Here is a 15,274-nt window from a genome sequence, read left to right on the forward strand (position 1 = left end):
TGTCTCGCTTGACACTGTGCGCCCTCTGACTGTTGGCATCTCACTTCTTCCTCTAATAGCCGCGTTTCTTGGAAGAGCGGTTTGTGTTGGGTGTTTTCATTCCTGTTCCCCGTTGCCTCCTGGTTCTGCTCTGCCCCTCCATTGTTGGTTCCTGTGCACGGTCTTCCATCCATTTGTTTCTTGACCTTTCCGCAACATTTGACACATCCTTCTTTAGAAACACTCTTCTACTTTGGCTTGCTCTGCCTGATGCTGTGTTTTCTCCCCTCAATTAGGTCTAGGACTTCTCAGTCTCCTTTGAGGGCTTCTATCCTTAAATGTTGCTGTCCCTAGACCTGTTTTTTTCTACCCTTTTTTGACCCTACACTATCTTCCAGGATTGTCATCTCCAGTCTTAGGATTTTAGCTACCTGACTGAATCCTATTATCTGTGCGTACCTGGAGTTCTGTCCTTTCTTCTGAGTTCTAACCCATATCTAACTACCTGCTGTATTCCTTGGGTACTGCGGATTCATATGTCTAAAACAGCCCGCCCGCCACCTTTCTTCTGACCAACGTTGTTCTCTGCCTGTATTTCCCATTTTGGTGAACGATGCTATTATCTACCCTTTTGTTTGTTCTTTCAGCAATTGTTTATTGAGTATCTAATATATATCAATAACTGTGTTAGATACTCTGTGGTATAACAAAAAAATATAGTTGATCTTTGTCCCTTGACAGAGCTCCTAAAACCTTTGGAATTTCCTCAGTGGCAGGAGTGTCTTTTGTCATTCAAAATGAGCCCCTTTGAACCTTAGCTGAGTTGGTACTAATGAAGTGACTTTCAGCCCCCAACTACCAGGCCTCCAGGGAAGGGAGAGGGGCTGGAGATTGAATTCTGTCACAAAGCCAACGATTTAATCAATTATGCATATGATGAAACCCCATATGAAAATCCTAGAATGGTGAGGTTCAGAGGGCTTCTGGTTTGGTGAACACTGTGATGTGCGGGAAGGTGGGCGCCCATTTTCCCCGGGACCAGAGGGCAGGGACTCTCTGCACTTCCCCTCCCCCGTACTTTGCCCTGTGAGCATCTTCCAGTTGCTTGTTCCTGAGTTGTATCCTTTAGAATAAAACTGTGATCACAAGTACAGTGCTTTCCTGAGTTCTGTGAGTCGTTCTGATGAATTATTGCACGTGTAGGGGCCAGGTTGTGGGGCCCCTTGAATTTCTAGTCTGCCTCGCAGAAGTGCTGGTAGCCTGGGGACACTCGAGACTTGTGGCTGGCCTCTGAGGTGGGACCGAGCCTTTAACCTGTGGGTCTGCATTAACTCCAGGTAGTTAGTGTCAGAATTGAGCTGAATGGCAGGGCACCCAGTTGGTGTCAGAGAACTGTTGTTAGAACTCATACTCTGACTACAGAGTCTACCTATCTCTCTACAGTGTGGACTCAGTACCTGTCCGTGAGTCTAATAGGTGGGCAGGCAGTTAGAATTTAGCCATGCAAACTGTCAAGCCTCGACTCTTTCTCTCTGATTCTGTGGTTGGTTGCCAAATTCTGTCAGTTCTGCCCCTGAAATATCTTTTAAATTCATCCTTTTCTGTCCCCACTGGTATTGTCTTAGTCCAGGCCTTTATCATTTTTCACTTTACTGCTTTGCTCTTACTGGCTGCTGCTTCCTGACTGGCCTGGCTTCCCTAATCCACTTGGTTTTACCCACTTCTTGTTGCCAGAGGGGTCCGTTTGTTCACGTGCTGCCTCACAGTAAAATCTTTCCCTGTGGTTTCATCTCCTATGGGGATGGGTTTCAAACGGTGGTATCAGGACCCTTGTATAAAAGTTACTGAGGACCCCAGGAGCTTTTCTTTATATGGATTTTTTATCTGTCTCACTATTTGCTGGATTAGAAATTTAAAAGTGACGTTTACAAAATATTTATTAATTTATTGAAAATATCTGTAATAAATCCATTACATGCTTACATAAATGACAGATTTTTATGAAAACGAACTGTTTTACCAAACGAAAAAAAATTTAGTGGTAAGAGTGGCATTGTTTTACATTTTTGCAAAATCTCTTTAATGTCTGGCGTAATGGAAGACAGCTGGATTCTCATATCTGGCTCCTGCAGTCAGTCTGTTGCGAAATGTTGTTTTGGTTGAAGTGGTGGAAGAAAATCTGGCCTTACACGGATATGTAGTTAGAAAAAGCAGGAGTCTTTTATGGCGTTTTCAGAAAATTGTGGTTATTTTTTTGATATTACACTAAAACTTGACACTGGTAGTTTCTTCAGGGTTAGTTGCAGTGTGGAATCTGGAATCTTATCAGTGAACTTTTCATACTCTGTTACAATAAAATCTGTTGATCCACCTTGCAGTTTGAATGAATATTTTACTCCCGTGTGATTTTGTAACATCATGTGCAAATTGGTCAATTGGGAAGTAGTGGTTCACTGAATTATATAGATCTTCCAAATGTTGATTTATTTCATTAAACAATATCACAAAATTCTATTTGTTAATATCACTACCCATCTTAATAGAAAATTCTCTGAATGTTGGGAAGCAGTCTTGCTCACAATGGCAGATACTAATTTTCCAAATTTTTAATTTTTACCCAAAAGCTCAACTTTTATCATTAGCAACAAGTACTGTCAGTTGTTTTTCTTGAAGTAACACGCTCACTTCATTTTTGAGAAACCATCTGCCAAATATTCAAGTCTGAATAACCATAGTTTTTCTCTTGTCATTCTGCCAAAAAAAAATTGTGTTCCAAGAAAAAATGGCTAGTTGAGCTGGCAACTCACTTACACAAATGTGTTTCCTCCAGACCTTGGTCTTAGTGGGTGTGCCGTCGAAGTGCTTTATGATTGCTTCCCTTTTAGTCACACAGATATTAACATGTATCCTCAAGGGCTAAGATTTATAAAGTAATAATTTTTAATGACTCATCAAGGATATTCTGAAGCAAAACCTTTTTTTTTCTTTTTAAATGTGTGTGTGGCAGTGAGAATACAACGGCTGCTAGGACGGTTTGGTGCCACTGCTAAGGTGGCAGCGGTTTTACCCAGCCTTGTTTTTGTATCAGTGAAACATAAACACAGTGAAAAGGGAAAATAATCTCTGAGTACTATTATGATAATAATTTTGACCTTCTGGACCCCTGAACTCCAGGGATCCAAGGACCACACTGAGAACTGCTGCCTTATAGGATAAAATCTAAACCTTTATGCACAGCCTAAAGGGTGCTTTATGATCCATGCCTGTTGACCTTTCTAGGTTCTTCCTCTTCTTTTCCATCTATACCACCTTTCCTAACTTGCCGCCTGCACCTTAAAGTGTGGTCCTTTTGTCACGTGCACTTACCTTTCCATTTCATTTCCCTCAACCTAGCGTGTTCCTTTGCTCTCTTCTTCTGCCTCCCCCGATGTGTCTCCAGCCTATCCTTATAGGCCAAACTGGGTGTCCCTGGGGTGAAAGCTCCTGCGCCAGCTATTAGTCATTTTCCCTTTGATTCCCACCCGGCTCCCAAACTTTTGACTGTACCTCTTTCCATCTATTTTCTAGGTCCCTCTGATTCATAGTTCCTAACTTCATAATCCTCGTTATAACAGGAAAGCTTTTTACATCCTGTTTGTGACCTAAACTTATTCATGCTAATATTTTGCATTTGAACCTTCTTACCCCTAATTGAATGAAACATTGAACAAATAGGTGGTGGGATATTTTTTTGGAGGCTTCTGCTCTATCAGAAATGGTATTATAGTTAGGTCTAGCCTGAAGAATAAACTTGGTTTCCTTTAATAACTATATGAATGATGCCCATTAGGAAGCTCTTCTGGTGTCCTCTGGATTCTGGGTTATATGCAGCTGAGTTCATCTGATAAGTGACCTTTGGAAAAGTAATTAGGGTTGTGCTCAGCTTATGTAAAGTATGCTTTAGAGTGACTTCTGGTGTTATTTGGCTCACATCCATCACCCCACACATACTCAGGAGTGTTTTGCTGAGTACCTGTCATGTCTCAGGTATTTTGCAAGAGACTTTCACATATTCCGTCTAAAATTTATTTTCCACAATTCTGTGAGCTAGATGGCAAATACCCTTATGTTGCAGATGAGAAAACAGACCTCACGTTTACTGCCATTTGTAATAATGAAAATGTTACAAGTGGCATATTAGGTAACTGAACTTCAATAAAAAATTCTCGAGTTAACCACAGAAGTAAATAGGAGTCTTATAACATGGTGAAATGACACTTGGTATAAATGAGCATTATCAGGTAGGCACATTTCAGGGCTCTAGTCTATCTTTTAATTCTAGAAGGAGCAAGAATTGTTTGTAAAGGATTGTTCTAGATATGGCCTAAAAGTTCCTTCAAATTCTGAGGTCCTGTAACTCTAGACAGTTGTAGCAATGCTAAATATATCAGGCAGTTATGGCTGTAATTATTGCTCAGAAAATGAAATCTATAAACTCTAGCATTGTGTTCATATTGGTTTTATTATGAAATACATTACCTTTTAGATTTCTTCTCAAGTTTGAGATTCAGCTTACAAAGCTATTAACTGATATGTAATTATACTGTAAATTATGTGTTTGAGTTAGATGGGCCTTTAGGCCCTGACTTTGCTGGTAAATGTAACCTCTTATAATTACAGTCAAGATGCAATCCAGATACTCCTGGAAATAGACTGTTGAGTCAGAATATCCTGAATAGTCTTGTCAGATTCAAAAATGTTAGAAAAGGGCCAGCTCTGTGGCCGAGTGGTTAAGTTTGCGCGCTGTGCTGCGGCGGCCCGGGGTTTGGATCCTGGGCACAGACATGGCACTGCTTGTCAGGCCACGTTGAGGCGGTGTCCCACATCCCACAACTAGAAGGACCTGCAACTGAGATATACAACTATGTACAGAGGGGGTTTGGGGAGATAAAAAGCAGAAAAAAAAAAAAAGATTGGCAACAGTTGTTAGCCCAGGTGCCAATCTTTGAAAAAAAAAAAATGTTAGAAAAGATCTAAATCAAAATGGTAAAATGGCATTCACCCATCTAGTTTTGGGCTTACTTCTTTGTGACTTTCCTAAACCTGATTAAAGAAGCAAGTTCTAGAACCAAGAGTTACTTAAAAGATTTGTGTAGACAGTGGGGATTAGAACATGAAAGTGACATATCAAAATGTAGCTACTAGCATTTTCTAAAAAAGTCCTCAGGCAGTCAGGCCAGGTTCATTATTATTTCATGGTCGAGAGGCAGTATAGCAAGGAAATTAAGAGCGAAAATTCTGGGGCCAGCCTGGCGGCATAGTGGTTAAGTTTGCACGCTCCACTTCTATAGCCTGGGGTTCGCAGGTTCGGGTCCTGGGCGTGGACCTATACACCACTCATCAAGCCAGGCTGTATCGGCATTCCACGTACAAATAGAGGAAGATTGACACAGATATTAGCTTAGCCATAATCTTCCTCAAGCAAAAAGAGGAAGGAAGATTGGCAACAGATGTTAGCTCAGGGCCAATCTTCCTCACCAAAACAAACAAACAAACAAACAAAACCCCACAAACTCTGGAGCCAAACTGCTCAGCTGCTGAATGCATGATCATAAGCCAGCTATTTAACTTTACTGTACCTCTGTTTCCTCATCTGTAAAATGGGGTCCATTCCATAAGAATAGAATACTATTCAGCCATAAAAAGGAATGAATGATACATACTACAACATGGATGAACCTTGAAAACATTATGGTAAGTCGAAGAAGGTAGACACAAAAGGCCATGTACTATGATGATTCCGTTTATATGAAATGCTCAGAATAGCAAAATCGATAGAGACAGAAAGCAGATTAGTAGTTGCTGGCAGGGTATGGGTTTTCTTTTTGGGATGATGAAAATGTTCTGGAACTATTACATGTTATTGAATTGTACACTTTAAAATGGTTAAAATGGTAAATTTTATGTTATATGTAGTGTTCCATAATTTTTAAAAAGGAAAATTAGACATGGCATTTATTTAGCTTACTTTAGTGGCAGTTTTGTCAAAGTATTTTCTTAAACTAGTTTTATGTAATTTTAGGATAGGACCATTTTCAGTTCATATATAGTTCAATGAAATGTATCATAATTGTTCTCTTGTAGATCTAGAAAAGGTGGAAAATGAAAGCCATGAGAATTTTGATTCCTGTTCTTTCCTTGGTGCTGAAGTTCTCAAAGTGCAGCGTGGAGTCCCTGGGGGTCATTGAGACCCTTTCGAAGTGTCTGCAAGTTCAGGTTATTTTCATGATGATAGTTAAGACGTTACTTCCCTTGTTTTACTCATTCTCTGTAAGTGTACAGTGTAGTTTTCCAGTGGCTATATGATGTTTGATGACATCATCCTTTTGATGACTTATGGTTTATGTGCTTGTGTCTGTGTTTTAGAATTTTCTAAGGTAAGCTCTTTGGGATCATCAATAATTTTTAAGAGTTTAAAGAGTCCTGAGGCCAGAAAGTTAGAAAACCAGTGTCTTTGTGAAAAATGTTAGGTGCTAATGATAAAAAAATATGTATGAAGTGCTTGTATTATGCATTTTTGAAAAGGGAGGGAAAATAAATTATAAGCCAAATTATTTTGTTTTTGGTCATTTTACATCTTCATTGCTCAGACGTTATTAGATTTGGAACCACAGTGGTCTTTTCAGAACACTCTAGGCCTTCAGTTTAGGAAAAGGATCTCAGTTATTGGTTAAGTCTGTAGTTTTGAATTTGAACACATTTTATAATAATAATAATACTACATATGTTGATTAACACTGCCATATTCGTGATCCATAATGTATTTGAAGTGTCATGACAGGTAAGATTTACTGAGTGCTTACTGTGGTGCAGACAATGTTCTAGGTGTTTTCTCATGTAATGACTCATTTAATCCTCCCTAAAACAGAGCAGAATAGGTACTGCTACAATGGTTGAGTAATTTACCTATGATCTCACAACTAGTAAGTGGCAGATCTGATATTAGGACCCATGTAGTCTGGCTCCAGAGTCTGCAGTGTTCCCTCTATGCTGTATGCTACCTCTGCGTATGCGTGCTGTGTAGTGAGAGCTCTCTGGGAATGTGTATAGAAAGTTCCCATTTGGAAGGCCCACACTTCTGCGTCTTTGTAATCCAGTGGTGGCTGGGTTGGGAGGGGGTCTGGGTCTCGTGCCTAAGGCCTGGGCTCCAGGAAAGAGGTGCTTGGGAGAGGGCTGGGGAGCTCTTGGGGCCAAACCTCATTCCCGGGAAGCTTCTGGTCCAGTTTTCTAGTTGGATGTCTTCTTCCTAGAGATTGGCTCAGCTTATGGTTTATAAGAGGATCTCTCCCCTTTTCTGTGGCCCTTTGGAACAAGATAGATTTTCACCATTTTCCCCTAACCTCTGTCTTTGAGTCAAACGTTTATTCCATTTGAGCTTTTCTGAGGGTTTTTACTACCAACTAGAAATGAGAAAAAAGTTGGGGGGGGTGATGTGATATTAAAAGATACCCTTTAAAAAAAGGAACAGCACTAATAGATACAGATATTAGTGGAGAAAGGGGTCTTTGAGATTCAAATAATTGAAGTAAAAGTCATCAACCTCTCTGAGAAGGTCCCTTCACCTTGATGTGGGCTCCTCCAGACTTGTCATCGCTGAGGCCAGGGTGGGTGCTTTGCCAGGAGGAATGAGCCAGACCTCCAGCCACGCGCTGGAAGGGGGAATGTTGCCAGGAGATCTGTGCTGGGGCTGAAGGATGTGCCCTGCCACCGCCTCCTCTTTTCCTCTCCCTGCTGTCAGTCTTACCACCACAGATTCCCAGGAGCCACGCTGGGCTGAAGTGGACAGCAGGGCTGGGGCCTGGGGTGTTGCAGGCGGTTTGTGTGAAGGGAAGGCTCCGTTAGTGTTAAAAACTGGGCATTAGAGTACTTTTCCTTTCCAGTTGTTCTTTCAGTAAAAGCTTTTACCTCAAGGGATTTTCTTTGCTGTGTGACCATATCCATTACTGTGTCCTGAACTGCAGGTGGCAGCCCCAGACCCTCCCAGTGGAGCACTGGGAGCACAGAGCCTGCACAGGAGTTCCAGGAGAAGTGAGTGACAGGGCTGGAGGTGGTCCTTCCTCCCTGCTTCTTTGAACATCTCTGATTTAAAAGGTTTCTGAAGCTGAATCCTTAAAAAATAAATAGTCTGGAGTCCTAAAGATGCTGGCTGAAGGGGGCCTGGCGGGGAGAGGAACATTCCCCTCGAGGCTCATTTTCCACCCTTGGTGGCCACGCAGTGGAATCCAGTCGTGTTCATGACTCTTGTCCAGACATTCTGGTTTGTTTACATATCAGAAGCAGAACGAGAAGACATTTTTAACTATCATTCTATCTGCATGAACGAGGGCTATTTGTGCCAGTATTTTCATTTAAGCTTTTATATGTTTGTGGGCTTATTTTCTACTTAAAAGATTTTTTTACTACACAAAATAACATGTTTATGGTACTAAAATCTCTCTGAGTGGCTTCCTATTTACTCAGCTGCCCAAGTTGGAAGCTTATGCCTTATCCTGGATTCCTTCCTCCGCTGTACGCCCGCTTCTAATCCAGCACCATTGATCTGGCTGAGTTCTCGCAGTTTCCTCTCTCTGCTCAGCTACTGACCAACCTCAGGCCTGGTCCCTCTTCAGCCAGTTTTGCCCTCCTTCCATATCTTTTTCCACTAGAGCAGCAGTTTTCAAATTTTTTCATCTCAGGACCCCTTCATACACAAAATTTATTGAGGAGCCCTGAAGAGGTTTTGTTTATGTGGGTTCTTTATTGATATTTACCATATTAAAATTAAAACTGAGAAATTGCTTATTTTTAAACTTTTTATTTATTAATTCATCTAAAAATGAATAATAAAGTCATTACAAGTTAGCATAAATAACTGTTTTTTTGGTGAAGAACGTTGGCCCTGAGCTAACATCTGTTCCCAATCTTCCTCTTTTTGCTTGAGGAAGATTGTCCTTGAGCTAACATCTGTGCTGGTCTTCCTCTATTTTGTATGTGGGACGCTGCCACAGCATGGCTTGATGAGTGGTGTGTAGGTCCATGCCTGGGATCTGAACCCGTGAACCCGAGGCCATCAAAGCGGAGCCCATGAACCTAACCACTATGCCAGCGGGCCGGCCCCTGCGTAAATAACATTTTGATGGGAATAACTGTTTTTGAAGACAAAGACTTGTAGTGAGAAAAGTGGCATTGTTTTACATTTTTGCAGATGTCTTTAATGTTTGGCCTGATAGGAATCAACTGGATTCTTATCCGTGTGCATCCAGTGTGATGACATTCTTTCTGTCATCACAGCCAGCTCTCCACCTTGTCAGACCCATCACTCCCTTTTTGTACTGTCTCATTTATTCTCATGAAATTAAATTCATCAATAATATACACATAATTTCAAAAATAGTGTAATGCCCTAATTTTTTTATAGTGAAGAAATCAAAGTAATTTACACAATTAGAGTATGTCAGTGCTTGGTCTTGACTACACCAGAAGACATGGGAATGAGATGCTCATTGCAAATGCAGTGGCTGCAAATGCATGCTGATGGAGGGGATTCAGATATCGAGACCGGCATTATAGCTCATGACACTTGCTGTGAACAACTTTTGCAGAAACTCAGAACAATGTTCTCTTGAATTATACTTCTAGCAAATTGAGTGTATGGTAAAAACTTGCAAAAAGTCCTTTGTGTTTATGTTGGTAAAATGGAATTTGGCTCTAGGCTTAGATAATTATAAATGGATTTCTCTCCTATATGAATATCTGTTGAAACATTTGAAAGTCACAAGGGACAACTCCTTGTATGGGACTGTTCTGAGTAGCCTGTTAAATACCAGTGGTGCCTCCCAGTGAATGTGACAATCAAAAATACCCCTAAATGTTTCCAAACATCCACTGGGGAATTGTACATACCCATTGAGAAGCACTGATTGATGGAATCTTGGCTGGGTTAAAAGGAATTTTTTTTTGATGTGGGATGATCATTTTTAAAATAACTTACAGGGGCTGGCCCAGTGGTGCGGCTGTTAGGTTCACACATTTGCTTTGGCAGCCCGGGGTCCACCAGTTTGGATCCCGGGTGTGGACCTACGCACTGCTTGTCACACCATGCTGTGGCTGGCATCCCGTATATAAAGTAGAGGAAGATGGACGCGGATGTTAGCTCGTGGCCAGTCTTCCTCAGCAAAAAGAGGAGGATTGGCAGCAGATGTTAGCTCAGGGCTAATCTTCCTCAAAAAAAAAAAAAAGTAACCATTAAAATAACTTACATTATAAAAGAATTTCAAAACAGAAGAATAACTTTCTGTAATCTCTTCACCCAGTATAGTCAGTACTAATATTTCGTTCTATATTTGTCTTACCTTTTTTTGGTTGTTCTTCTATAAATTTTTCCATTCAAAAATGGGATCATTTATAAACCTCTTCTTTTTACTGGGTTTGATGCTACTTGATTTTACCTAATTCATGTGTCTCTTTTTCTGTCATAGCAAAATCATTTTTATTCTTGATTTGATCATAAAATTCGCACAATCATGTAATATGCAAGCAGTGCATTAACATTAAAATTGGTGCTGTCATTAGGACGTGGGTCTGACATAAGGTGGAGGGGTAAGAACAGAGCCTAGACTTGTATGGCCTTAACCAAGTGATTTAACCTCAAACTCCAGTTTTCTTGTCCCTAACAAGTATTAGAGATAATGTATGGAAAGTTCCTGCCCTTCGGTGGTGGGCGATCCCTGTCCGGCCTCTGCTAATCTCCAAGTGGACTGCAGGCCCCTGCAGGGCAGGAAGGGCATCTCAGACATCTGTTTGTGTCTCACGCTGGCTCGGCATCTAGCTCAGTAATCCATTGAACAAATGAATATGGCAAAAATTGGTTATTTTGTCAGACTGTGAGTAAACTTTGTTTCATTTCTATCATGATTCTCCTTCCATCACAGGTAAACAGCTAGATTAAGTACCCCTTCAAACCTCAGTAGGTCTTGCCCCAAGTGGGACCACTCAGGATAAAGTTGTTTCTGAAGTTTTCAGCACAGCCAGTTGTTGTCCTTATATCTAGATATGGCTTGACTCTTGTTATTACTCAGGAGTCTGGGTGGTTGGTTGATTGTGCAGCCCCGCCTTTGACGTGTGTAATTAGATGAGTTTGCATCTAGTGCGTTCCTTGAGGAAGCCAGATGTGTTTACCTCAGAGGCTGTCAAAGGCTTGAAGGGATGTCTCTAGGACTCATTGGTGCCTTTAGGACATCTCTACAGGTATGGTTTTCTTTCAGTGTGGATTTCTTTTTCTTTCAAAGTTTTGTTTTCAGCTGTTAAGATTAGAGATTTAGCAGCTCAGTCTGCTTGATCGATTTAATGTGTTACTATTGGAATTCTGAAAAATATAATTGGAAAAATGATTTGTCTGTTTTTAGGAGAGTTTCTGGATCCTGAAGGTCAAAAGCATATAGGCTGAAACAGTGGTTCTCCAACTTTAGCAGGCGTCAGGATCACCCAGAGGACTGTGATGAAACAGATGGTTGGGTCCCACCCTGGTTTCCTATTCACTCTGCCTGGGTGAGGCCTGAGCATTTGCATTTCTACCCAGCTCCCTCTTTATGCTGGTGCTGCTCGTCTGGGGACCAGACTTTGAGAACCACTGGGTTGAAGTATTGAAGTCAGTTAAAGGTGATGATATGGAGGGAGAGATGGGCCCAGCTTGTTTCGGGAGAATCCTGTTGTGCTCCCCAAAGAAATTAGAATAATAAAGAAAAACTGGTTTTGGTACATGAAGAGAAGGAAAACATAGGCGTAAACCCTTAAAATACTATATGATCTACACAGAACTCGAAATATATTACGATGTACGTCTGAAAGCGATGTTATAATCCAATGTTACTGCAATAAAATTAAAAAAGCATAAAAATAAAAAATAAAATAAATTTAAAAAATACTTTATGATAGTTGTAATGGTTCTTAAAATTAAGATAACAAAAGAGAATTGGAAATAATTAATTTTAAAAAGTTTATTTTACCTTTTTGAAAATAAGAGTGATGCATATTCATAATGAAAGTGTCATAAATACAAAAATTTCTCTTCTAGAAGAGAGAAGAAATTTGCCCAAATTATATTTTAACACTTGAAGATAACTTCTGTTAATTTTTTGGTAATTTCCATTCAGTATCTCTTTTATGCTTAGGACTTCTGTTTTTGTTTTTCCCCAAAATGCAGTTTTTATTATCCAACAATATATGCATATTATAATGGAAGAAAAAGATCATAAAGAACACTCAAGTCTCTCCAGGCACAACTGCTGTTAACTTCCTGCAATTTATTATTAGAGATCTCTTTATATGAATATACTTACTGATATGTATTTTCCTGGCCATGTGGTTTTCTAATTTAATTTTTTTACGCATTATCTTTTCATGTCATTAGATGTAATTCGGAAGTGTCTTTTTCAGGTACAGAGTATCCTAATCTGATCAACATACTTTGTATCTAAATCTTTTCAAACAACCCTTAGTTCCCCCGGACCCCTTGATGAATTCCCTGAAGTGGACGTGGTAGGTCCAATAGAATGTAAAATCTAAGGCTCTTGATATATTTTACCAAATTGTCTCTAGAAAGGGCTTAGGAATTACTGCCCAGACACCAAGTCTACACTCATTGCCATTTTAATATTTGCCAGCTTGATAGGTGAAAAATAGTATCTCCTTGTTTTAATTCAGTTCTTTTGCTGATAAGAAGTCTAGCACTTTTTTTCATGTATTTAATTGCTCATTTATATTTCTTCTCTTTTGAATTTTAGCTCTTATCCTTGCCACATTTTCTTTTGAAGTTAACTTCTTTCTTAATTTATGTGAGCTCCTTGTATTTAGGGATATTAATTCCTTATGTCGTTTGCTTCAGATATTTATTCTCAATTTTTCATTTGCTTTTAAAACTTAATTGTGATTTTTTCTTTTATAGAACTGTCGACGAAAATAATCCATAACCAATCTATAAATGAAAATTTGGGTGAGTTTATTCTGAGCTGAAATCTGAGGACCATGGCCCGGGGCCTTTCTTCCCAAAGGAAGAAAGGGCACCAAAGAAGTGAGGTATACAGAGTGGTTATATACCCCCAAACAGGACGTTTCACATATGATTGAAATGTCCCTCCCACAATAGTCACAAGATTGCCCTGTCGGCACAGCGCTTGATGGACACAGCGGGTAGTGGGTCTGCTCTCTTGGAGGGCTAGCAGGAGGCAAGTCTATTGTCTCGAGCTGGGCGGTCACAGGTGAGCACAGCAATCAGTTTCTAGCCTAAGGAAAGATGCTTAATCCTTCAGGAGATGCCAACATTGGGAGAGGGCGGGAAGTTGCACCTTTATCTCAAGGGCCTTTGTTCTTGCCATAGGGAATATCTAAAGCAGATATACAATGCATGCTCAACAGCCGCCTCAGGCCCTTTTGGAAAGACAAGGTCAGGCCGAATTAGGTTTATACCAAATGGCTTCCTCATATTCTCCAATATATCCTATTGCTTGCCATTTTTATTTGTCAGAGGTACTGAAGGTCTACACCCCCCCCCCCCATCCACCATTATTTTCCATTTTTAAAGATTTCTTCCCATGCTGTCAAATGACGGTCCTCTCTCACTCTAGGATTTTATAACTATTAACCCATATTTTCTTCTAGCATACTTTCATGGTTTCAGTTTTTTCAATAGAATCTTTAAACCATCTGTAATTTATTTTGGTACAAGCAAATAAATTTATTCTAATGTGAGCAAATGTGACTTACATTTTCTTAACATTTAATTATTTGGTCACACTATGCAAACTCTAGGCAAATTTAGGTAGCAAGTTGGAGATAAGCAGTAAGTTTTCACACTGCTCTGAGGAGCACTGGGAATGCTGAGAAGGCTTAAAGTGTTTGCCGTGGGAATAGGGGTGGGAGAGGAAGAGAGCTGAGCATGTACGTATATGGGTATTTCCAGCTCCACCTTCTCCCCGGAACTAGACTTAGATGGTCAGCTAGGCGCTTACTAGGCAGATCTTCTTGGGCGCCTAATACTGGGCTGTTTCATAGCCCAGACTTCCATACTAGCCCTAAACTTCATAGCTAGTCTTGATTCCTTTCTCTTCCATCCACCTTCTGTTTACTTCATTGCTAAATTCTGTAGGCTTTCTGTCCAAAATATATCCCAAATCTGACTACTTCTCATCATTTCCACTGTTAAAATGTTAGTTCTGGCCACCGCTGCTCTCACATGAGCGTCTGCTGTGGTCTCCTCATTGGTTTTCTTGATTTCGCTCTGCCTGCCTGGAATCTTCCACACAGCAGCTTCTGCAGTCTAAGTCAGATCATGTTATTCCCTTGCTTAAAACCTTTCAGAGACTTCCCATTCACTTAAAATAAAGTCCAAGGCTCACTTGAAGAGATCCTTGTGGTCTGGCCGCTGTTCCCTCTCCAATTTCCTCTTTTTCTACGCTCCCCTTGTTTACTTTGCACCAGCTAAGCTGGCCTCTTTCTGTTCTTTGAACAGGTTCTTTTCTTTCTTTGGATCTTTGACTGAACCTTCTCTAGAACTTCCCAGAAACTACCCCAGGTTCTTAGAGAGGCTTTCCTTGACTACCCAGCCTCACAAAGAATCCTCAAATACCACCTCCAGTCATTGTCTGTCTATCTTACTTTCTTTGGAGTGGTTCTCTGTATGTGAAATGACCGGTATTTATTTGTTTACTTATTAGCTATCTCCCCACTGTAGAAAGTAAGCTCCTGGAGGGCAGAGACTCCTTTCTGTTCCGATCTGACTCCCTGCACTTAGCCTGGTTCCTGGCTTATGGTGCTGGTGGTAGGTCCTAGGTAGCTATTTGTGGCGCTGCTCCCACCCTGTAGCCCTGCCCATGCTTTAATCAGAGCAGCTCAGCTTTTGTCTCTTGAGCTTCACTGTGAGGTTTCTTTCCAGAAAGTTTTCTTGGTTAACAAAAGTTTGAAGATAATTCCCTTAGAAGATAAGAATTTACTGTCAGGTTCTATGAGGAAGAAAAGATTTTAATTTGACATTTCTGTCAGTGTTCCATCTGCTTCATAAATATATTGGTGATATGGGGCCAGCTCTGGTGGCCTAGTGGGTAAGTTTGGCGTGCTCTGCTTCAGTGGCCCAGGTTTGGTTCCCGAGTGCAGACCTACACCACTCGTCTGTCAGTGGCCATGCTGTGGCAGCGGGCCACATACAAAAAGAGGAAGATTGGCAATAGATGTTAGCTCAGGGCCAATCAACGAATATATATATATATATATATTGGTGATATGG

General features: G+C 40.6%; 1 protein-coding gene across 15 annotated transcripts in view; it reads left to right on the forward strand.

The window, feature by feature from the left end:
• The window catches only part of ITSN1 (intersectin 1), a 213,988-nt gene that overhangs the window by 13,283 nt on the left and 185,431 nt on the right, over positions 1 to 15,274 (forward strand). For 4 of the 15 annotated variants that reach the window (XM_023630068.2, XM_070252565.1, XM_070252567.1 and 1 more), the window contains exon 2: positions 6,103 to 6,234. The exons of the other annotated variants lie outside the window; for them this stretch is intronic. The gene's annotated coding sequence lies outside the window, so the exon portion shown is untranslated. The remainder of the gene's footprint in view (positions 1 to 6,102; positions 6,235 to 15,274) is intronic. 15 annotated transcript variants of the gene reach the window in all.

The sequence above is a fragment of the Equus caballus genome, chromosome 26, assembly GCF_041296265.1.
Source record: "Equus caballus isolate H_3958 breed thoroughbred chromosome 26, TB-T2T, whole genome shotgun sequence".
Taxonomy (NCBI): domain Eukaryota; kingdom Metazoa; phylum Chordata; class Mammalia; order Perissodactyla; family Equidae; genus Equus; species Equus caballus.